At 36.8% G+C, this 17,327-nt stretch overlaps 1 protein-coding gene across 2 annotated transcripts in view; it reads left to right on the top strand.

Annotated features, from left to right (window-relative positions):
• Window positions 1-17,327, top strand: part of LOC103351928 (transmembrane protein 182) — a 297,822-nt gene that overhangs the window by 237,334 nt on the left and 43,161 nt on the right. Inside the window, exon 9 of one of the 2 annotated variants that reach the window (XM_070067071.1) lies at window positions 491-2,027. The exons of the other annotated variant lie outside the window; for it this stretch is intronic. The gene's annotated coding sequence lies outside the window, so the exon portion shown is untranslated. Of the gene's footprint in view, window positions 1-490; window positions 2,028-17,327 lie in introns of those variants that run through there. 2 annotated transcript variants of the gene reach the window in all.

Genomic DNA, 17,327 nt, shown 5'->3' with positions numbered 1-17,327 from the left:
ACATTCTTGGAGGAGACATTTTTCTTGTCACTCTCTTTCCCATCATTTCACACTCTCATAATTTTACTGATAAACCTAATATAGGAAAAATTCTTTCCATGACACGAATAGATCATGGCAGCATTTTGCCGGTATATAAGTGTGTAGACTTAAATACTACCCTTTTCTCTAAGTTATAGTAAAAGAAGGAGAAATGGACCTAAAGCCAAAATTGCCTTGTTTGATCTTCTCTTCCTGAATAAAAAAGATCTTTCAAGAGCAACCACTTTGAAATTTAAGAATACCACTGCATGTTGGCATGGAATTCTATAGCATTATTAGAAGCCAGCCCATGCCCATTTGTACATGCAAATATGTTCTGTTACGGAATAGAGAGAAGGATCATAATTGGGAGATTACTGAGAATATGACAACAAAAATTATGATCCTTACACTGTAAGAGTTTTTATGCACCTATTAAGAATCAATATACTAACGACATTCTTCACAGGTCAAGAAAAAAATGCTGAAATTCATATGGAAGCACAAGAGACCTCGATTAGCTAAAGCCTTATTATACAACAAAAACAAAGCTGGAGGCAACATGGTACCTGATTTCAAGGCACACTGCAGGGCAGTTATAATCAAAACAACCTGGTACTGGACAACAACAGACTTATAGACCAATGGAACAGAATAAAAACTCCAGAAATCAATTCATGCATCTATAAGCAACTTATCTTTGGTAAAGGAGCTAAAATCAATCCCTGGAGCAAGGACAGTCTCTTTAACAAATGGTGTTGAGGAACTGGATCTCCGTGTTCAGAAGTATGAAATTAGACTACACCCCTACCTTAGAGATGACACAAGAATCCACTCAAAATGGATCAAAGTTCTAAATCTATGACCCAATACTATAAAATTATTACATAACATGGTGGAAATTCTGCAAGACATTGGCATCGGTAAAGATTTCTTGGAAAAGACCACAGAAGTACAGGCAATCAAAGCCAAAGAAGCTTCTCAGCTTCTTTACTACAAAAGAAACACTCAGAAAAGTGAAGACACAACTGACAGAATGGGAGAAAATGGTTGTAAACTATGCAACTGATAAAGGGTTAACATCCAGAAAATATAAAGAGCTCAAGAAATTCAACAACAACAAAACAAACAGTCCAGTTAAGAAATGGGCAAAGGTCTTAAACAGGCATTTTTCAAGAGAGGAAATTCAAATGGTCAACAGACACTTGAGAAAATGTTCAAGATCACTAGCCATCAGGAAAATGCAAATTAAAACCACAACAAGGTTTCACCTCACTACAGTCAGAATGGCTCACATACAGAAATCTACAAATGACAAATGCTGGCAAGAATGTGGGGAAAAAGTACCCTGGTCCACTGTTGGTGGGAATGTAAACTGGTGCAATCATCCCACTCCTAGGAACGTACCCACACCAAAAGAAATCAGTATATGAAAGTTATCTGTACCCACATGTTCATTGCAGCACAATTCACAATAGTGAAGATATGTAATCAACCCAGATGTTCATCAGCTGTTGACTGGATAAAGAAATTATGGTATAGAAACCCTATGGATTACTATGCATCTGCAAAAAAAATATATGAAATCCTGTCTTTTGCACAAGATAATCACAACTGGAAACCATCATATTAGTGAAATAAGCCAATCCCCAAAAGACAGATATCAAATGTTGTCCCTGATCTGATGTAACTAATAGAATACCTGAAATGTAATGTATTGGAATGAAGTAGACATTTTGCAAATTGATGATTATTTATAGCCATTGTCTCCTCCATTGAGAAATAGTGTTTTTTTTTTCTTTCTCTTCATACTATTTGTTGAACTCGTTTACTTAGATCACTAAGTATACTGAAAATAGATCATTGTAAAAATTAAGAATGGGGATCTGAGAGGGAAGGGGAGGAAAAGTTGGAGAGTACGCAGGAGGGGAAGTCCCACTATGTTCCTAAATCTCTCTATGTAAAATACATGAAACTTGTATAATTTAAATAAAATTTAAAAATGAATTTATGGTAGAAATGTGAAATTAGTTTAAACTTGTTTTAAAGTCGGAAGGCTACTTCATATATTTCCTTCATCATTTTCTAGTTTTTTGACTTTGACTTATATTTATATTTCTCCCTTCTTATCTACAATGTGGTGATAATAAACTGTACTGTTAAGATCATAGTGATGTTTTCAGGTTATTTAAAATAAAGAGGTTGGCAAATATTAGGTACTAAGTAGCTAAGAGATGAATTGTATGCTAAAACCTGTCAGGTCCTCTCATTTCATTTTCAAACCAATTTTACATGTAGGGCCCAGAAATTCTGACAAATCTTTGATCGCCCTACTGTTTTGTTTTAAATGATCTTATTATATACATTTATTGTTGTAGTTAATATAAATGAAAGGCACCCTGCCTTTCTTATGAGGAAAAAATAACATGAAGAATGTTATTCTCAGTTGATAGGTTTGTACTTGGCTATAAGAGAACAGTAATTTTATTGAATGCCCAAACTGAGAAAGGTCAAGGGGCCATTGATGAAAGTTAAATAAGATCAGTTTCCCCAAAAGCCACTATACTCTCAAAGTCAAAATTAGAATGACTAAGGTAGGTTCTACAGTATGTTTCACTTTAGATCAAGTGTTCTGGTTTGAATGCTGTGAGATCTAAATATGGATTGAAATTAGGCCCATTAGCAAGGAATCTCTTATACTCTTAATTTCTGTTAAGTCTCTATTCCTAGTTAAAATTTCCTGGGTTGAACAACTCTGGCAAGAAGTAATTATTTCTTGGCTGTGGTGTACTCCCACTTGGAAACGGTTTTTTGGAAAAACTGGAATTAAATGTGACTTCGGTAATCTCCTATTTTCCTCCTCTGATCCTTGCTGTAGCCAGGGCTAGTATATCTTTTTTTTTTTTTTTTTTTTTTTTTTTTTTTTTTTTTTTTTTTTTTTTTGACAGGCAGAGTGGACAGTGAGAGAGAGAGACAGAGAGAAAGGTCTTCCTTTGCCGTTGGTTCACCCTCCAATGGCCGCCGCTGCAGCCGGCGCACCGCGCTGATCCTGGCAGGAGCCAGGAGCCAGGTGCTTTTCCTGGTCTCCCATGGGGTGCAGGGCCCAAGCACCTGGGCCATCCTCCACTGCACTCCCTGGCCATAGCAGAGAGCTGGCCTGGAAGAGGGGCAACCGGGACAGAATCCGGCGCCCCAACCGGGACTAGAACCCGGTGTGCCGGCGCCGCAAGGTGGAGGATTAGCCTATTGAGCCACGGCGCCGGCTAGTATATCTTGAGGATTTTGCTTTTATATATTTTCAGGAATTCTTCCAGCACTATTCGCTTTTTCACAGGATGTTCTTATACACATACAACTTGTTGGGAGTCCAACAAAGCAATCATATTCATGTGTTTCTAAGAATTAGATAAAATAGTCTACAATCTGTTACAAAGCAACCCATTCTGATGGTTTACTAAGCCATAATAAATGCCAACATATTACTTCATTTTTAGTTTGGAAAATATATAAAGTATTTGCACAGAAATGAAACTTTGCCTATAATTGAAATTATTGATTTTTAGCATGCCACCACTGTCACACAAATTTATTTAAATATTTTAAAATTTGTGTTTTTGTAATCAATTATGGTAGAAATTTTATAGTTCTGTTTCTATAATAGTTTTTTCTATATAAATGTTGGAAACCATCCTGCTTTTCAGAATTTTAAAGTAAGAAAATCTATGTTTTTTATTCTAACACTTAAAACCTTCCCTATGTAACAAAGGCATGTCAAATCTAAAAAAAATGGTAAAATTTATTTATGTGTGTTTGGGAGCATATCCACGCATGTCTGTATCTGTATATGTTTGTGGGGGTGATAAAAGTAATTTAATAGAAGTTTATTTTATTTTATTTTATTTTAAGCAGGGATTTTAGCCAAGGAGTATTTATTAAAAGGCAGTGGTGCACCAGGCACAGTTGCTCCAGTAGGGTACCAAATACAAATAATGGAACCAATTCACTTATTAGCTTAACTGATTAAAGACATTTCATAGAAATGATTATAAAAATGTGTTCCTGATAGTAACAGGACTTTTTGAACTTACAGATCTTATGATACCCTAAATAATTAATAGAAACCAGCCAATCCATATCGTAAAGTTAGCAAACCACCAGTTTTTTCTTAATTTTAGTCAGCAAAGGAAGAAAACTATTGTTAAAATCAAATGGGTTAGTTTCAGCCTTAAATACCAACATCTGGTTTCCAAACTGCTAACATAGTCCACTTACAATATTAAAGCTTCAGTGTTTGTCATTCTGTATTAAATCACTATTACCTCTTTTGGCTTAAAGTTTAGTTTTGGTTTCAAAGGGAGTTTAATTTAGTACTTCAGTGCAATGCCTCAGAAATTGTTGTCTCCAGGTGTGGGTGAGACTCACTCCAATTAAGTATCAGTTACAGAACAAAACAAAACATAGATAGGGTACTTTAATCTACTTTTCCTGGTATTTTTGCCAACATTGAATTGAGACATTAAGATACACAGGTGATTTTGGCCAGTGCCGCGGCTCACTAGGCTAATCCTCCGCCTTGCGGCGCCGGCACACCAGGTTCTAGTCCCGGTCGGGGTGCCGGATTCTGTCCCGGTTGCCTCTCTTCCAGGCCAGCTCTCTGCTGTGGCCAGGGAGTGCAGTGGAGGATGGCCCAAGTCCTTGGGCCCTGCACCCCATGGGAGACCAGGAGAAGCACCTGGCTCCTGCCATCGGATCAGCGTGGTGTGCCGGCCACAGCGCACCATCCGTGGCGGCCATTGGAGGGTGAACCATCAGCAAAGGAAGACCTTTCTCTCTGTCTCTCTCTCTCTCTCACTGTCCACTCTGCCTGTCAAAAAAAAATTAAAAAAAAAGATACACAGGTGATTTAAAGAAGAACAAAGCAGCAGAATGAAAAGAAGACAAAAGTATGTGTTACCTGTTTGAAGGAAATCTGTCCACTTAGAGCCATTTATTGCATTTTTGGAGACTCATAGCTAATTCAAAGGATCATAATGAGTTTGCTGGTATGGTTGGAAAGCTGGTGGAGAGGCAGGTACCAGAGAGAGCCAGAGGGTGGGCAGGGAGTGGAGTGTTTGGTGACACCATCCTGGTCACCACTGAACTGCAACCCTTCCATAAAGGATCCTGGGGGGCTTCAAGAGACCTTCCAAGGGGGATCTGTTTGCTCCAGGCAGCAGCAGCAGAGACTTCTTCCAAGAGGCAAGCTCAAAGTTTATTGCACAAGAACCAAAATGATTCCCCTCCCCCTTTCCTGAGCTGGAGCCCTCCAATTGCAAATGTCTGGGTTCTTATGTGTCTATGACCAGAAGGGATCATCTGTCAGATCACCAGGTGGAGCATCTTCAGCAGGTATGCCATTGGCCCAGGCAACCTGCACTCTTACAGACTTGGCATTGTCCACCTCGGGCTAGAGTTTGGTCATCGGGCCTGGCTCTGGAGGGCGCCATCAGCCCTGTTCACTGACACCCCGGCTTCCTGAATCCAGGCCAGGCAAAGCTCGTGGGACTGTGGGCCAGGGCACGTCCTGTGCAGGTGCAATTGGCCTGGACCGGCAGGGAAGAGCTGGGGAAGGGCAGAGTTAATTTTAACTAAGAAGAATTGAACATAGAACTTACTTCATTTTAGGTAGATATATTGTCAATAGGGAATCTGCATGCCATACTATACTTATTCTGTTAACTGTGAAATTCTTTTTTTTTTTTCATTTTTTAGAAAGCTTTTATTTAATAAATATAAATTTCAGAGATACAACTTTTGGAATATAGTGGTTCTCCCCCCTGCCCCATGACTGCCCTCCCACTCCCAAACTGTCCTACCTCCTACTCCCTCTCCCATCCCATTCTTCATTAAGATTCATTTTTAATTATTTTTATATACAGAAGATCAACTTAGTATATACTAAGTAAAGATTTCAAAAGTTTGCACCCACACAGACATGCAAAAAATAGAGTACTGTTTAAAGACTAGTTTTACTGTTAATTCTCATAGTACAACTCATTAAGGACAGAGGTCCTACATGGAGAGCAAGTGCACAATGACTCCTGTTGTTTATTTAACAATTGACACTCTTATTTATGACATCAGTAATCACCCAAGGCTCTTGTCATGAGGTGCCAAGGCTTTTTGAGTCCACAAACTCCATCAGTATTTAGACAAGGTCATAATCAAAGTGGCAGTTCTCTCCTATCCTTTCAGAGAAAAGTACATCCTTCTTTGATGGCCCCTTCTTTCCACTGGGGTCTCACTCACAGAGATCCTTTGTGTAGAACGTTTTTTTGGCACAGTGTCTTGGCTTCCCATGCCACGAGGGGCTCTTCAGCCAGATCCAAATGCCTTTTGGGCTGATTCTGAGGTCAGAGTGCTATTTAGGGCATTTGTCATTCTATGAGTCTGCTGTGTGGCTTGCTTCCCATGTTGAATCATTTTCTCCTTTTTAATTCTATCTTTTGTTATTACCAGACACTTGGTCTTATTTATGTGATTCCTTTGACACTTAACCATATCTATATGATCAGTTACACAGTAATATGACCACTTTAACATGTAATATTGCATTAGTCCCATGGTAAATTATTAGCCTTACCCTTTGGTGTAAGTCCATGTGAACGTGTGCTGAACTGTACATCTCCTTCCTCTCTTATTCCCATTCTTATTTTTCACAGGGATCAATTTTCAATTGGATTTAAAACACCTGAGAATATTTCTGTGTTAACTAGAGTTCAACCAATGGTATTAAGTAGAAAAAGAAAATACTAAAAAGAATAAAATAGTAAGCTGTTCTTTGTGATAGCAGCGTTATGTTTCCTGCTGTTTTATTTCCTCTTCAGATTCCAAAAGTATTTTAACATGTCACCTCATTTGGTCCTCCCGACAATCTTTGACATTGGTTAATATAGTTTCTATGTTACACATTTGTTGTAATGAACAAAATAGTTAATCTGCAGGGAGTACCTAGGCACATGAAATAAAAGATGAAGATGCATTAATCACACTGTATTTATTTTTTTAAAATTTTTCAGAGTGGTCATTCCATTTTTACCATTACCACAATATTTTTCTGAATATTACTTATATTCTTCATGTTAGTAATAAGTTCTATGATCATATTTTAATGTGCCAGCAATTTTAATGCCCTAAATGATTTGTCTATCAAACCAATTTATTTAAAACTCTATCTATCTAATGTTCTATTTAATTTTGATATTAAATGTAGAGGTTTCTTAATGTAACTTTGATCAATAAGGAACTATATAGAAATATCTTTTACAGACTCCTTACTGATTAATTTCAAGCTTTTTTATTATCTTTCTACATTATTAGATATAAGCAAACGTGTATAGACCTTTATTCAATTTTATACACCAATAGATGGAATGAATTACATTTAATTTTAAAATTAAACAATTCCCAAATTAATGAAAAATTTTTACTTTCAATATTCCTAGTCTATCCATGCTAATAATATATATTCTTATATATATATAATATATACACACACACACTTTATATATTTCAATCTGTTCACACAATAAACATAAATTGATTTCCTGGAGATATCTGTTTGAAATTCAGAATACTTCTAGAGTTTTCTACTTTGGATTTGCATCTGCGTGTGCTGTTTCTTTTGTATTTAATACTACATCTCTGGCTTAGTCTTCAGATGATTGTTTAAGTAATTTTATTATATTGATCATATGACTTGAGGGTTTCTTTCCGAACCAGAAATCCTCATACATTCTCTTTGATGTTAATCTAGTTGGGTGTCACCTGAAATAAAGAATATAGAAATTAAGGATGGCTATTGCTATGGACTGAAAGCTTGTATCCTCTCAAATTTTAAGTCTTAACCTCTAGTGTGGTTGTATTTGGAGTCAGAGCTTTGGGACCCTAATTTGATACGACTAATGTCCTTGTAAGAAGAGACATTATAGTGCATTCTCTGTCTCTCTCTTTCTCTCTTTCCCTCTCCTTCTCCCTCTCTCCCGTCACTCCCCTAATGTGGATACACTCAGAAAAGGACATGTGAGAACATAGCAAGAAGGCATTTATTTGCAAGCCAGGAAGAGAGCTAGTAATCAGCCAGAATCTTGATCTTAGGCTTCTAGACTCTACAATTGTGAACAATGAATTTCTCTTGTTTAAACCACTCAGCCTACACTATATGGTTATGGCAGCCAGAGGTAATTTGTATAATTGTAAAAATGATAATATAGTTTACAAAGGAAACTTTGGTGAGTTTTAGACATTGATTTTTTTCATGGTCCTACAGACAGTTTAAAAAGAATAATACTTATTTTCATCTTATTTGAAAGGTAAAAAGATAAGTGAAAGACAGAGAGATTTCGTTCACTGGTTCACTTCCAAATGCTTCTAATAGCCTGGCCTGGGCCAGGCACAACCTGGGAGCCAGCAGCTCAATCTGGGGCTCTCACATGTATGGCAAGGACCCAGGCATTCGAGCTATCACCCTTGTCACACATCAGCGGTTGGATTCTGAAGCAGAGCTGGGTCACAAACCCCCACACTGCATATGGGATGCAGGCACCCCAAGAGGTGTCTTCATTGCTGTGCCAAACACTCACCCCATTAATACGTTTGAAAAGATGAATCTATTCTCTTCCCATATAACCAATCTACCCAAGTGTAAGAAAAGAGCATTGCATATTCACTAAGATTCTGCCTCAGCTACATTCCTAAATCCTTAGTATTTAAACAACCCCTATTTTCAAACACACATCTGTCAATCTATAGTGAAATGAGCTAAATTATTTTGTGTTCATATGCTGATGTCTGTGTCCAAACATTATATCACCCTGTGTGCACTCTAATCTAGCATGTTGCCTTCATATTATTCTATTGGTATTCATTCCTAGAAAATAATGCTTCGGTTTGTAGTTTAAATTTGTCTTTGAAATTCACAGTGAGTGCATTTGAGTTTACTTCTTTAAGTCAGAAAATAAGTTGGTATTTTTCCATAGCAAATGCAAAGTATTCATGTGCCGTATCAGCCACTATTTTTTATAGAAAACTCTTTTACCCTGCAAACCAATTTCACTTTGTGTTTATTATTATAAGCCATGTAAAATAGTATCTAGGGGTTGGAACTGCGGTGTAGCAGACAAAGCCACTGCCTGCAATGCCTGCATTTCATATGGTCACTGGTTCTAGTCCCAGCTGCTCCTCTTCCAATCCAGCTCTCAGCTGTGGCCTGGGAAAGCAGTAGAAGATGACCCAAGTCCTTGGGCCCCTGCACCCGCATGGGAGACCTGGCAGAAGCTTCTGACTCTTGGCCTTGGATTTGCACAGTTCCAGACATTGCGGTCATCTGGGGAGTGAAACAGCGCATGGAAGACCTTCTAATCGATAACAGTAGGATGTATGCATTACAATCACATTATCAACTTTACTTTAAATAATATTGAGAACAGAACTTGTGGACAGGTAATGGATGGATTTTTAAAGATTGATTTATTTTGAAGTCAGAGTGACAGGGGCTGTCATTGTGGCACAGCAGGTTAAGCCATGGCCTGTGATGCTGGCATCCAATGTGCACCTACTGCCCCACTTCTGTTCCTGCTCTCCGCTGATATGCCTGAGAAAGCAGAAGTTGGCCTAAATGCTTGGGCTTCTGCTCTGCCACTCACGTGGGAGACCTAGATGAAGTTCCTGGTTCCCGGCTTTGACCTGGCCTTGTTGCAGCTGTTATAGCCATTTGGGGAATTATCCAGGGACTGGAAGATATCTCTCTCTCTCTCTCTCTCTCTTTCTCCCCCTCTCTGTCACTCTGCCTTTAAAATAAATAAATAAATCTTTAAAAAATAAAGTCAGAATGATGGATAGTGAGGGAGACAGGCAGAGAGAGAGAGAAATAAAGAGATAGAGACTCTTCAATCCAGTGGTTTACTCCCCAAATGGCCACAATTGTCAGGACTGGGCCAGGCCAAAGACAAGAGCCTGGAAGTCTGTTGGGTCTCCCACCTGGGTGGCTGGAGCCCAGGTATTTCGTATATCCTCCTCTGCTTTCCCAGATGCTTTAGCAAGGAGCTAGATTAGAAGTGGAGCAGCCAGAATTTGAACTGGTGCTCATAAAGAATGCTGGCATCACAAGTGGCAGCTTATCCAGCTATGCCGCAACAATGGCCCCAGGTAATGAATCAATCAGAGGTAAATCAGTAATGCTACCATATAGGGCATTCCCATTCCCAATATGACTAAATTGCCAGTTATGCATTTCTTCAGTTCTCTGTTAATATGTACTTTTTTTTATATTTTTTTTAACTTTTATTTAATGAATATAAATTTCCAAAGTACGATTTATGGATTACAATGGCTTCCCCCCCATACCGTCCCTCCCACCCACTACCCTCCCCTTTCCCACTCCCTCTCCCCTGCCATTCACATCAAGATTCATTTTCGATTATCTTAATATACAGAAGATCAGCTTAGTATACATTAAGTAAGGATTTCAACAGTTTGCTCCCACACAGAAACATAAAGTGAAAAATAATAGATGATTTTTTTAAATGATGATGAAATCAGATCAGACCTATTGTCATGTTTAATCCCAGTGAGAGTCAAGTTGGGAGTTGATAATTTCTTTTTTCTTTTTTTTTTTTTTTTTAACAGAGGATCAGTTTAGTATACATTAAGTAAAGATTTCAACAGTTTGCACCCCCATGAAAACACAAAGTGAAATATATTGTTTGAGTACTCGTTATAGCATTAAATCTCAATACACAGCACATTAAGGACAGAGATCCTACATGAGGAGTAAGTGCACAGTGACTCCTGTTGTTGACTTTACCAATTGACACTCCTGTCTATGGCATCAGTAGTCTCCCTATGCTCCGGTCATGAGTTTCCAAGGCTATGGAAGCCCTCTGAGTTCTCTGATTCTTATCTTGTTTAGACAAGGTCATAGTCAAAGTGGAGGTTCTCTCCTCCCTTCAGAGAAAGGTACCTCCTTCTTTGAAGACCTGTTCTTTCCACTGGGATCTCACTCACAGAGATCTTTTGCCAGAGTGTCTTGGCTTTCCAAATGGTAGAGTTAAAAACATACCAGGGGATTCCAATTCAATCCCATCAAGGTGGCATGTACCAATGCCATCTCACTATTCCAAGTGATCAATTTCAGTTCACAATTGATCATAATGAAAGGACTAAGAGTCAAAGGGAGCACATAAACAAGTCTAGGACCTGCTAACACTAACCGATGGAATAAATAAAGGGGAGAGTGATCCAACATGGGAAGTGAGATACTCAGCAGACTCATAGAATGGCAGATGTCCTAAATAGCACTCTGGCCTCAGAATCAGCCCTAAAGGCATTCGGCTCTGGCTGAAAAGCCCATGAGAGTATTTCAGGCATGGAAAGCCAAGACACTCTGTTAATATGTACTTTTTAAGAAATGTTGTGCTATTTATCACATAGATGTCTGCAGTAGGATTTGTTTTTGGACTTTGGATTTTGACTTTTTTCTATTTTGCATTAGTTCTTATTTTCATAGTCTTTGCTCAGTGATTACTGTTGCTGATACTAAAAGAAAATACTGATTTTCTGTTATTTTTCCTTGTTACTCCTGGCCTTAGCTATCTACTGATTGTCACTACATTCTAGATATTGAGAATAATAAATGTAATGAATGCAGCAGCATTTCATGTCATCAAAATCAGTGAGTTTCTAAGTGACCATTTCAATTCTGAGAAATTTTCCCTCCTATAACAGTGCTTTTGTTTCCAGATGATCTAGTCACTCACTAGAACCACCAAAAACTGGAGTTCTTTGGTTTAAGATAAAGCAAATTAATAGTGACAATGGATTAGAGTGAACAGAGTTAAAAATAAATGTATGTACTGGTGGTTAAATAGACTGTGAATCTATAATGACCATGTCATTTTTTATTTTCTTTTAGTGTCTGAAATGTTGTTTTTTAATGATATAATCACTTATTTTCTCTGTTGCTTTTTAGCATCTACTCATGTTGTTTCTCTAATCCTCATGACAAATTTGTGTCACTGAGTTAATAAAAATGGCACAGGTTTGCTGTGAGAGTTAAATGAGTTAATCCATGTAAGATTTTCATGGTCATTGTATACCTGATGCCTGTCAAAAAAAAAAAAAAAGAAAAAAAAAGAAATATAATAACACCTTCTCTTTCATCAGTTCTACTACATTGATTAGTAAAAGTAAAATCATTTTAATGGGCAACAAAATACAGTTCTGGTGTTCCACAGAACTTCAGGTTAACTATAACCTGCCATAAAATAATTAGTACAGTTGGTTCATATTGCATATATCCTTTGAAATGTTGCATTGTTTCTCATAAAACGTTCAAGTATTTCATATTACTCTGAAATTTTAAAAATAATTTAAAAAATAAAAAAACCTTATATAAATGAGAAAAAAACAAAACCATGTTTTTAAAATTTACATTTAAGTAAGGGATCTGGGAAGACACAGATGCAAAGTGACTTGCTTCTTATTGTTATTATTTTTACAAGTTAATCTGATTGGATCCCCCTTAGCACTGAACATGAAACTTAGTTCAGTTTCATACAAGCAGCAAACCAGTGGTCATCAACAATCAGAATAACTTCGCCTTTAGTTGACGCCTGATGCCTTTGGATCTTGAGAGATCTGAGACAAGTTATAGACATGACAGCACAAAACACACACTATAAAGAGTGGGTGTGCAGATTCAGTAACAATAACATTTCAAAGGTTATCACGCTGTATGTAAGTAATTAGCGAATAGAGTATTATTGAGTCACTAATGAATTAAAGTGATGGGCATAGAAAAGACTCTGATGATAATATAATCGCTTATGTATATTTTTTATATTTTGGTTCACAAACTTTGTTTAAATATGTACCTCATTTAATCAGAAAATAATGTTGTCACAAAACACTTAATAGTTTTCCATATAAAGGACTTTGAGAAATGAAATGTCCAGCAAATTTGTGTTGATCACCCTACCTTATACAATCTTGCACATCCCCTTGTACTGGTATCTTATAAGGTATACAGAACAGTTTTCTGTTCTTTGAGAAAACTATGCTGGTTCTTCATAGAAATCTTGAAAGAATGTGAGAGTCATGCCTAGTAATTGTGCTTGTTTTTCATCCAATTTTGATTATGCTTTTGTTTTTATTGTACATCTTAATCATTTTTTGTGGACAAAGAATATATTGATTTATGTACATTTCTTTTTAGCTATTCCACTTTATCTTTCTATTCCTATTTTTGCAATAATTCCACTTGGGTGACTATTCCTATAAGTCTTCTAAACTGCAGTTAAATAAGCATCATTCCACATAATTCCACTTGCTAAGTGCATTAACTATAATATCAAAAAGACAAAAGAACACCTTGAGCTTTAGATTGTACCTCTCTCACTAATAACTCTCAACTTTCACTTTGCAAAATTTCATTGTATTCAGAGAACTGTATTTTAAAATCATGATATTGGAATGACTTTGGATCCTTCTCATCCATTCTTTTCCTGTGAACTCTTTTGAAAATATTAACATAAAGAGAAATGTAGGAAAGAAGAAATAATAATTTTAGCTTGTATTTAAAAATTTCCTTTAGGTGTTTCTCAGATTACATTATCTTGGGATTGGTAGGAGTTGGGGGTTCTTGATAGGAACTCCTAGGAATTAAGATCATTTAGATATTTGTTGTTTTGTCTTCTAGGTGCTTCCTGGAGTCTAAGTATAAAAAATTGTATGCAGGAAAAAAATATGTCTTGAAAGTTTACATTCATGGCTTTGTATAGTTCTACATTGCATCTTAGAGTCTCTTAACAATGCGTCAAATGAATACAGTAGAATAAAATAGGCCCACTGCACAAGGATTCTCAAGGTTTCTTGATGACACTAAGATAATTATATTATTACAGACATTCCAGATTCTGTCCCGGTTGCCCCTCTTCCAGGCCAGCTCTCTGCTGTGGCCCGGGAGTGCAGTGGAGGATGGCCCAAGTGCTTGGGCCCTGCACCTCATAGGAGACCAGGATTAGCACCTGGCTTCTGCCTTTGGATCAGCGCAGTGCACTGGCTGCAGCGCGCCAGCCGCGGCGGCCATTGGAGGGTGAACCAACGGCAAAGGAAGACCTTTCTCTCTGTCTCTCTCTCTCACAGTCTACTCTGCCTGTCAAAATAAAAAAAAAAGAGTTTAACAAATTAATTACTAATTACAGTTTGCCACCATGACTATTTACTAAGTATCTATAACAGATAACCCAAATTAGTTAGTAGTGATGTACTAATAACCAAATTGAGTCAGTAATCTCTTACAAATATTCTTGTGTAATTATCAATCATAAAATAGTGACTACACCGAGTTATTAGTCATACTAGGAATCAGAACTTGTCAGTCATCAAACTATTAACTACAACTAGTTAATAATCAATCAGAAACCATGAGATTGTTTACCATGGCTATATATAAGTGAAGCTAGTTAATATTCACAACTAGTGACCACAGAATAGTAGCTATTACTAATATTTGTATCCATTTTCTTTCAATCATAACTAGTAATATAGCAGGTTAGTATCCATAGCTAATGATAACTAAACACAATTTATCATAACTAAGTATAACTAATTATAGCTATAATTTTCCATAGCACTGCTAGTCTTGATTATAGACTATCACAGTAAATATATTAATAAACATAATACATTTACTTATTAAATTAAATAATTACATTTAAAGCACAGAAACTGATCTAGAAACTGACTACCAAAAGATTTCCTAAATTATCTTTACATGGATATGGTGTTGGGATATCGGAATGAAGCAATGTTGGGAAGACACAAGTTGGATGTCTTGAAAAGGGTGGATCATGAATAGTGCACAGGCCCTTGTGTTCATTTCCTATTACTTTTGTAATGAATTATGAAAACCATAATCTCTTAAAATAACATATATTTATTATCTTATAATTTGGGATATAAGAAGTCCTATAATCAAGGTGTTAGCAGGCCTCACTCCTTCTGGAGGATCGAGAGTACCATCTGCTTTCTTCTCTGCATTTTAGAGAATTCCTGTTTTCCTTGACCTATGACACCTTACTCATATTGTTACAAACTCTTGTTTTCATTTCGACTTCTGCTACTACTAGCTCTGATTCTGCTGCCTCCATCTTATATGGATCTCTGTATATAGTTGACCCACCTAGATAATCCAGGCTATTCCCCCATCTCAATTATCCTTAGTCACACCTGCAAAGACCCATGTAAGATAACATATTCACAGGTTCCAAGGATTAGGGCAAGAACAACTTTAAGGACCATTGTTCAGATTACTATAGTCCTGTCTTAAGGTATATACACTTTGGGTAAAAGTTGGTTTTGTGAGGGCCACTGTCCTGATAAACCAAAACAAGGTATCAAGCATCTAGCTCTTGATTTGCTTAGTGTTTCAAATTCCAGCTCCCTAGTGGTTATTGGGGCTAACAGAGATTGGCTGGTAGTTCAAAGAATGGGGCCTTAGGTGAAAGAGTTCATTCATGTTGATTAGTCAAATTCAAGAATCTGACAATTGTTTGGGGAAATAATAATGTAGACTGAAAAGCATATCTCAGTATAGTAAGGCAGAAAAGCCAAAGACATATCTAACTGAATGTTTTGTTGAAATAAGGTATCTTAATAGCTAATAACATAGGATTTGTAGTAGATACAGTATTGGTTCCATATAAACATTACCCTTCTCTTAGATTGCATTGACTGTTTCACTAACTTAGTATTAGTTAAAAAAGAAAAATGGGTTATAGTATGCAAATGATACTGATTAGAATGAAAATATAATCCAAGTATCTGTGGCTTTCTGTTCAATTACACCAAAGTTAGGTAATTCCCATTAAAGTCTGACTGGTATAAGAGTGACTTTGATAACTCTTGTGTAGAAGTTTGGCTGTGTGAGAAACCAGATAGTGACTTTTATCCATTCAAGTTGTCTTGACTTTCCCTCCATAACCTATGTTTTTCCTGGAACATTTTCTCATGCATGGGTAGCAGGTAGTCTTAGAAACAGGGATGAAATAATCATCATGCCAAATAGAATGAGTTTTTAGTAACAATATTTTGACATTCTGTCCTTACTCTGTTATGATGAGTTGATGTTAGCTTATAGAATGGAGTTTAGGACAATAGGAAATGTAATGGCCACTGTTAATGCATGCCTTGGTAATAGCTTGGTTGTTCTGTCTATGCACTTGGGGTTAGAGCTTCAGATCAAGTAAATAAATTACAAAGTGGTAAACATTGGACCTTAGTACTTAGTGAGAGATGTAGCATAGGGAGGATGAATAATAGACAGCCAATGACAAAACTATGTCCTAGAGGAAAGGAGCCTTGTTTGGAGGTGTAAATATGCCTTGTGGTCATGTGTGCTTGACAAGGCCTTTGTGGGGACAGAGTGATGAGATGTGACAAAATCAGACTCTTCTTGAATTTAGGTGGAGAATATTTGTGGCATCATAGCAATTCTTGAAATTACTACCTTTGGAAAGGCTTAGACCTGGTAAAAGTTAAGGAAAAACAGTTTTTTTTTTTTTTTTAAATAGCAGAAGTGTCTTCTGAATAGTAGGACATATTTCTTTGTATTTTATAATTACAACTGTTAAGGGGGGATTAAAAGTAAATAAATATTCAACATAAAGAAAAAAGTACTCCAAAAGTAGAAATAATTTTAATTACTAAATGTTATCCATGTTTCTGAAACCCATTTGTACATTTTCAGTTTTCTTATTATTTCACCTTTCAGCTATGGTGGGAATAGTTGACCACTCTAATTCCTGAAATACTATTGTCACTTTACTTCTGGGAAAACACTTGCTGTGATTTATATGTGTTTTGAATATTTCCCAAAATTTTTTTGAAATTTAATATTCATTATAAGGTACTAAGAGGTTGGAAACTTAATCTAACTATGGTGATTAGAGGTGTAGCCCTTTAAAAGTGATTAGGATTAGATAGGTTACTCCAGTTGAGGTCCCACAGTTGAATCCTTGTGACTTTGTAAGAAGAGGGAGAGATACCACACACACACACACACACACACACACACTCACCTCACACTGTCTCTTGTTATGTGATGTCTTGGGTCACCTTGGGACATTAACAGTAAGAAGATTATCACCAAATGCAGTCCCTAGATCTTTCACCTCCAGAATCATCAGCTAAAACAAACTGATTTTCTTTATAAAGTAGCCTTTTTAAGTATTTCATTGAAGAAAAATATATACTATTCTTTCTGTGGA

The sequence above is a fragment of the Oryctolagus cuniculus genome, chromosome X (genome assembly GCF_964237555.1).
Source record: "Oryctolagus cuniculus chromosome X, mOryCun1.1, whole genome shotgun sequence".
NCBI classification, from domain to species: domain Eukaryota; kingdom Metazoa; phylum Chordata; class Mammalia; order Lagomorpha; family Leporidae; genus Oryctolagus; species Oryctolagus cuniculus.
This window is presented reverse-complemented; position numbering and strand designations above follow the sequence as displayed.